The sequence below is a fragment of the Bombus fervidus genome, chromosome 4 (genome assembly GCF_041682495.2).
Source record: "Bombus fervidus isolate BK054 chromosome 4, iyBomFerv1, whole genome shotgun sequence".
NCBI lineage: Eukaryota > Metazoa > Arthropoda > Insecta > Hymenoptera > Apidae > Bombus > Bombus fervidus.
In genome coordinates, this window is record NC_091520.1 from 18,123,034 (window position 1) to 18,131,548 (window position 8,515).

Genomic DNA, 8,515 nt, shown 5'->3' on the forward strand with positions numbered 1-8,515 from the left:
ATCTAACTCAATTCACGATCACTTCACCTGATTACGTAATTAAAATAGGAACATTTTACTCCTAATTATAAATCAGCAACGTATCTTTCAAAGTATTGAATGTTTCTCGCCTTACTAATCCTATCACTAATCAACTAGAGATTTCGCAGAGTCGCTACGTATTACAAGTCTAAAAGTTTTATTCAGACTCTATACATATACGTATATAGGAAGAGAGAAAGGAATATAGGAGATCCAAGTCTTCTTCCGTTGGTTCCATGATTGGTTTCTGAAACAAATTCAAATTATAAAAAGATCAGATAAAAACTTCATGGGTCTCAATGAGATTTCTCAATAAGCGAGGCTCAAACATTTTTGTGGTACTATCATTCTTCTTTCTTCCTTTAATTGCATCTCTTAATTCGCAGTGTTCCATTCTAGAACCTTTAACGTTGGTAAAAAAAGACTAACAGTTATCGCGATATTTTATTCGCAACGCTAAAGCAAACACGATCGTCATTTTACCGCAACACTAATCCAAACCGAAATCAACACATTTTCGCAACTCTAATTCAAATCGAATTTAACATTTCTTCGCAACTCTATTTGAAAGCGCGAAATTTGTACTACATACTTCGCAACTCTAATTCAAACCGATATTAATCATTCGCAACGCTAACAGAAAAACGCGATTGGGACTATATGACGGTGAGCCGACATATACGTCGGGAAAAAAATACTACTACTACTGCATACTACACGTATTAAAAGCGAGCATAGTGACAAAGTAGTAACAAGAATGACTTCCCATGCTCTGGATAATCCAGAGGATGAGGAGTCATTAGTAGTTGCCCTCTTCTATGGCTGTTTGCCGGGCCTCTTCGGCTTATAGCCTCTTCTTTCTTAGGGCGCAATGCCCGCTGAAACTTAAATCTAAGCTCGAGTCTTTCTAATCGCAAAAAAAAAAGAAAAACTTATAGAGGTAAAATAAAAATATAAATCGCGGAAGCTGATTCAAGTGCACATGGACTGACCCAACGCATGTGCGTGCTCGAGCGATACATAAACGTGCGTATCGAGACCCACTCGCGACCTCGCCCGCGGAATTCAAAAAACCGATAGGTAAAACCTTAAACGAGTGGCATTCTCCACTAGTTCCAGTTTTACTGACGATTTTTCAAATTAGATTTCCTGAAACAGGTTGGTCACGCGAAAACGCGCCTACCCGACCACAGACTGTGCCAACCTGCCCGGCCCTACCTACTTATAATTAACAGACACACCAGAAAGTAGGCTACCTATCCTGCCTAGCCCTATATTTAAAAATGGCAAAACAAGCACACCAACACACTCGCTCCACGATTCTCTCACATACCACCCGGGTGCAAGGGCCTACACTAGAGAGGACGTCCCGGGACGCCTCCGACACCCGAGTTCAGCACGCTACTTGCACGCTCTAATTTACGTACCATTTTCCTGAAATCGACTGACGAAGGCTAGTTACCATTGCGTAAAACGTAACGAAAGTAAACGTAAATTTCAATTTTAATTATGAAAATTAATAACAAAAAGATTAAGTACATCTTTTATACAGACGTTGTTATTATAAATGATTATAGATTAGACAAATTTAGTATTATTATCATAATTCGATCGTAAGATCAATATCATTAATATTTGTAATTCATTGTATCCAATAGCGAATCTAGCTATCGTTATAACTTCTGATTGGACGAATATTTGTGAATTGTTTTTTTATTATTTAAAGTTACAGCGAATAAAGTAATAATTGAAACGACGCAATTCCACAGCCTAACCACACATACACATAATGTGGAAAATACGTCGTGCACGATACACTAACGCATCGTCAGTCGCTAAGAAATATTTATAAGCTTATGAACTATGGTCATCGTACTCAATGCCTTTTCTTCGCTCAAGTAGCACCTGGGCACGTGAGTGAGGTTCTGGCAAAAAATACGGCAAGGGTTAAACCTGAAAATCCTGAGCTAAAAACTGATTAGTGCATCTATTTTACGTCTACCGGACTAAAATTGAATCAAAATAATGTAATAATATTGACTTTATACTGTACTTTACTAATTTAATTATCGAAATTATCACATTAAAAGAAAAAAACTAACAAGCAAGAAATTCGTTTAATAATATCGATGCAAATAACTTCAGGCGATTCCTTCATCAAAGCACATTTTTGGAAACATGTAAGCAGTGTTGTAAACTCGTTGCTTTGATTTCAAAATCTGCCTGTCGCGAAGTTTCTTCTTGCACATGAAATTTCATACATTTTTATGCGCAAAGAGTTGAACTCTAGTGTCTTTGTGTTTTAAACTTTATTCACGTTCATAATATGAAAATCAAAGAATTCGTACATTAGTATTTTCAATATTATTTATAATAATATTATTGGATAATATTATTATTTAATTTCTGCATATATCTTGGTGAACAATAACTTTCAATCACAGAAAGATAAACAAATTATTAATAATATGTGCTTAATATTAATTATTCACATTATACTAATATCATTAATATAAAGTGTAACTCGTCAATGTAGTATCGTATGTAATGTAGTAAATATAATAAAACGCGATGTGCAAGAAGATCTATCCTAACTAGTAAATAAAACACAGAAAACAAAAATGTCACTACTCACGGGTATAACAAATACCCGTGGTCACTATGCTGGCAAAAAGATTCTACGTAATACAACCAGTCACCCGTGCCGATTCGGACCTTTCATCCTACGACATGATTGAGTGACCGGAGGAACAAAAATGCATGCAACTTACAATTAGATGCGTAGGACGTTGTCAGCACTGCTGCAATAGTCTAGAAGACATCATCAAGGAAGAACCATCAAAGCCCATGGGAGAAGCGGAAGGGTGTGAAAAATCTGTTACAAAACGTGGATTGTTGTAAGTTACTATTAAACATTATTATTTGAGATTATTTTTTAAACATAAAATTGATTAAACAAAATTATAAAAGCTTTGTATTAAAAAATTGTAAATCTAATAGTTTTTAAATTTGCTCTAATCATATTCTAATTAAAGACTAGTAATTAAAGCAAAATATAGTTACAAAAGATACTTACATACTTGGCTTTTGAAGCATCATTAGATCCTTTCAAAGAACAGGTAAGTGGTAGACAGTGGGACAGATCTGTGTATAACAAATTATGGAACATTATAATTTATTGAACAGAAAAATTTCTCTTCTAATAATTCTTGACTACTATAAGAATTGCAACTCTAACTCAACAGTTCAAGATCTAGGAATTGGAAATCTAATAATTTCTGAACCATGTTACACGTTTATCTTCTAATTCAATATTAAAACTTTAGAACTTTATTTCAATAAAAATTGGTAATTCGATCAAACTACAAAAAAATAGTACTTACACTCTTAAACTCCTGGAAAGGCTTTATCCTCTTGAGCATTGATTCTAATGCCGAAAATGAATAATACTTGGAAAAGAGTATAAATAAAAAAAGAAAAATAAAGTATTATTAACGCGCTCGTTTAAATAAAACGCCGAACAAACACTGAATCTAATTTCGCGTATGACTATTGCAATTAAATTTAATAAGAGCTATTGTACTCTAAAGAATATAAAAAAAAAAACTATTGCGTTGCAAACACTGACTCTATCAACCGCATTGCACTTGGTCACGAACATTCTCTGAAAACAAATCTACATTAGTAGAGGCGGAGGGGAGTAGGGAAATAAGTAAGATATGTTTTGCTTTCATGTGTTTCTTCTTTTGTTGTTGTCTATCGAGCATTTGTTTTGAAAAGTACTGCTGTTTTTATAAAGCTATCGAAGACAAGTTACGTTGTTGCCATTCATTTCTCAAAGTATCATAACGAATATTACGCAAATGAAATATGTATTTATAACATACGAATAAGTATAAAATATTACTTGAGAATATGCAATATTTTTAAACATTTAGAAATGCTATAAATAAATGTATATTAATATAATATAATCGATTTAAAAAATTATACTCTTGAAATATACGTTATTATAAACAAAATGCAAGACTAGTACAATTTCTTCCTTGAATATAACAAAATTTGACAAATTTACTTTAAATTTGAAAACTTGTCTAATAATTCGCTTTGTTCAACTATTTCAAAGTCTATTTAGTATTGGCATTGAAATAACGAAATAATATTCCTTTAATTTATCTCAAATAAATAAATCATTCGTAATATTCGACGTAACAAAGTAATTTCTAGTCTTTTCTAATTTCATGTCGTTATTCTCGAAAAAACACAAAGTTATTCATTGTTCTATTATATTACAAATGAACAACGAATCATAAGATCAGGTACGAAATATGTATCATAAAATAAATAATTGTATACCAACAACTACCTTCAATAAAAGGGCAATATAAACTTATCCATCTCCACGAAAAAGCATTAAATTAAGCATTGACAGTCATGGCGTCCATATTGGAATCCCTGTTTCTTGGCGCCAATATGTCTTCTTAACTGACGCCAATAACCTGCAAAAAAGAGAATCAACAATTTGGAGCAAATATTCAAAATTAAAAGAGGATATTATATTAAAATCAAACAATAATCAAATCGAAATCTGTGTCAAAAGCAAGAATACAAGCTATTGATAACTTTAATGACCAAATACACGATCGAAGAAAAAAGAACAATCGAAAAATGCAGAGAGGCTATTCAACTTCGTTATTTTAATTGATTAATAAATAAAATAATGGGTATTAATTAAGCAAACCTAATAGTAGAGTGTAAAAACAACAGAACGACGGTAGTAATACAAAGACGGCAACGACGGAAATTCTACGCAATTAAAGGATTGTGTACCTGCCGCGAGTTGATACGTCTTAACGATGCGATCTTCGACCTACGAATGCCACACCGCGCCGCTGTTTGTCTCCCCGAGCGAATTATGTAAAGTGGTGGGGATGTTTAGCCCGGTTGCAAGTTAATCGCATTCGAGCCGACGAATTTCTAGAAAAAACTATGAGCTATAGGAAATGTTTACAACAGCGAGGGACAAAGCGGTGTTATATTACATACCCATACGAATTTGAAACAGGACTGTGTTACAGTAGAAATATTATTCGTGCTCTTTAACGTATCGAATAAAATTCATATATATTATTCCTATATATTCATATATATTTATTTTTTTATTTATTTTTTTATTTTTTATTTTTTATTTTTTTATTCTTTTATTCTCTAAGCTATAATATTTTACCAAATGTTCTTCTGGACAAATTGTAAAAATTTAACAAACAATCAATAAAAAAAAAATAAAAAAAAATATATATTATTCCTAATGAATATGCAGAGAATGTGTAATCAAAAGTAATGGTTTTTTTTTTAGTATGAAATAAAGATATATTTTTGATGGAGAGTTTTAGTTTTATGTTGTACGAGTAACATTATTTTAATTTAATTACTTATTACTATTCGTATATTATGCGTTCTGAATGGATAATGGCATAGAGAACATTGTTTTAATTAAAATCGTAATTAAAAAAAGAAGATTGAAATGAATGTCTAGTCTATAATAAGTTGTTCTTCAAACTTATATTTAAAAGAGTAATTTGGCGCACTAAAGCCATCCATATATATTTTGTAATGAAATCATTATTAATTGTTATTAATGAATAGTAGTAGAGAGGACCTAGTATTTCAAACACCCTTCTTAAATACCGAATAGCTCTGGAAATAGATCAGATTGAGACACGCTGCATTTTTTGATTAAACAAGAATTATAGATAAACCTTTTTAAAATAGACAAAAAATGTTTCCAGGTCACGTTATTGAAATATATTGAAAGCGGGTGACCGCAACAGTAAATCGTCAAGCATCGTTGAATTCATTTTTCTCTACCCTAGCATGGCACCAGAGGAAAAAAATTGTATGATTTGTGACTCGAGGTTTTCCCACTGTGATGTTTCTAAAAAAAAGAATCCCAAGGAACCGGCGTAACTAAGTGCCAGGAAAGAAGTGACAGCTTTATGGGAACCATACCCTTGACCTGAGCTTCCAAGCGCACGATTCAAGCTTTAGCTTTTGCATTTGAAAATTCCTCGCAAAAATATTTCAACCATTACTTCTAAAGTCTATCGGCGAAAAGAATTCGAGAAAAAAATTACGCATTTGCTTTATAAATTCTTCTGAATCTCTAAATTGCCTGTTTTCCTATATCACCTATATATATATATATAATACATTACCCAAAATCCATTCTCTTGACCTATGAATACATGTATGATATGAATAAGAAAGAATTCAATTGCTATGGTTTATGAAACTATGTGTCTTTAAGGAAGTGTATAATTACTTCTGCGACTAAAAAATTTAAGATCTTTTTACGACATAGTAGACTATTATAGTAGTACAGATCGTAATTATTCTCTGCATCGTTTATTAACGACACGCACTTATTAACGCGCATACGTAAAAAGATTCGTTGATAAAAGTTGTCACAATCTTGTTCTTATCCATACGTGTAATTTGTTCAGGTAATTCCGATGAATAACCTGTTATTACGCAAGAGTAGATTGGTTTTTCTTCCAGTCTACATCTGCTACATAATAATCAGGCTGTTCCATTTTTATCGCGATCTTTATAAAAAGATCAAAAAGTTACTTATGTTATAAACATACGTTCCTCTTGAAGTATGATATAAAAAATAATCTATATCGAAGGACTACTTTTAAAATTACTTTTTAAATTCTAACGAACAGTTTCCCATACTTCATTTTTTATTACAACTTGCGCTCATTTAAAAATAATTTCGCTACATTCTTAAACGGTGCAATTTTTTCCACATGTTTTCTTCGTCCATCCATAAATAATAAAGATTTATTATCCATTTAAGTGCTTCACCCTGCATATAATATGTATATCCTTGTTCGCGAAGGTATTACGACATCCCACAAGAAATACGGTTTTCTTTCCATATCTACCAGCTATAGGCGATCATTCTCATTTTCCGTCTCGTTACTGCACTTCGTACATGCATCTTTTCATATAAGTTTTAAACTGTTGTTCCTTCTGAGTTCTCGTCGGTCATAATTTAAATTCTTCGACTTGAGCTCGTTAGAGAGCAATATAACAGCGAAACTCAAATGATAATTTACACCGATATTTATTAATAATGATACACGTAACATCGTCATTTTTATTACTATTTTTATTATTAGGCACATATACGCACGTACACATGAGCTATATAAATAATATTGATACTTTGTACTTCTAGGCATAGAAAATAATTTTAGAGACAATTTTTTTTAAGTATAACTATTTCGTGAATTGTTGTAGCTTTGCTCTTTCCTCTTGGATTATTGTTTATACGATATATATTCTATATAGATAAATAATACCCTATTTAACGTTCGAGTGCTATAATAAACTGTTCCATTAACATACATTTATACCGAAGCTCGATTCTTTGTTCGTGCAAATTTGTTATATTAAATATTTGAAAGACGTTAAGAGCCTTGTAATTCTTGAAGAATCTTAATAGATTTAATTGGGCTAAAGAGCTTGGATATCTGGGAAGGCTCGAAAGTCTTTAGATTCCCAACGCTTGTAGAAATCTTTCAGCATTTCTGCCATTTCAACCAAGCCTGGATATAAAATCGTTAATTAGAGTAATCTCCGACTTAAGCGTGGTCATAAAGAAAGAAGCAATTACGTTACTCAAGTCATTTACCATCGCTACGTCAATACCATTTTATTAGATCTTGTTTTGGATTAAATCGATCTATCTTTTACGTTTGAATGATGCAAGTGAAAACAACTTCGTAAAGTTCTTTGCACGATCTCGCACCACGTTAATAAAACATATTTTTACTCCTTATAGCTTACAGACAGCTAGTGTATCGGCTGGAATTTAGATTGGACAACCTGAGTTCGTTATACTTTCCAAGACTAGTCGGATAATTTTATGGTTTCGAAGAACTACTCGCGCTCATAGATAAAAGTATAATATACGACGCTTACGTACTTTATGGACACGAACACGAGGAAGTAGCCCGACATTTCTAGGGATATTTCACAATCTAAAGTCTCCCGTGAAAATAAATAAAAATACTAATAAATTTCCTCAAAAGTGAAATTACTCCGAACGCACGAGTCAAAGATAATGCAAAAGCGTGGAAACGTTACCAAAAGACCAACACAATCATCCAAGAGTCTGTCTACCTCTACTACCATCGTTCACAGGATAGAGAACCCACATCATCCACAATACACATACACTAATGGTAACGACCAAATGTCATCCTCCGCTGTCCACGTCTCTTTTCCACCCTATTCTCGTGAATCACCTGGTCCAAGCGGAGTTGCACAAAGAACAGGAAGACATCAGTACCCCATACACTCCACTTATCACTCGTGTGTCCTAATGGACCCTCGAGCAAGGGGTTGCCGGTCGATCGATCCCGTCATGAGGTGAACTGTAGTCTAACCACGTAAATGTTGCTTCAGCCACGTTATTCGCCAC

The 8,515-nt window shown here is 32.9% G+C and overlaps 1 long non-coding RNA gene across 1 annotated transcript; it reads right to left on the reverse strand.

The window, feature by feature from the left end:
• Nucleotides 1–210: 210 nt before the first annotated feature.
• Nucleotides 211–4,990, reverse strand: LOC139986889 (uncharacterized). Its single transcript, XR_011799749.1, has 6 exons — nucleotides 4,852–4,990; nucleotides 4,388–4,520; nucleotides 3,405–3,685; nucleotides 3,098–3,165; nucleotides 2,793–2,896; nucleotides 211–268 (listed from the first exon to the last, which is right to left on the reverse strand). It is a non-coding gene; the product is annotated as an uncharacterized lncRNA (long non-coding RNA).
• Between the last annotated feature and the right edge of the window lie 3,525 nt (nucleotides 4,991–8,515).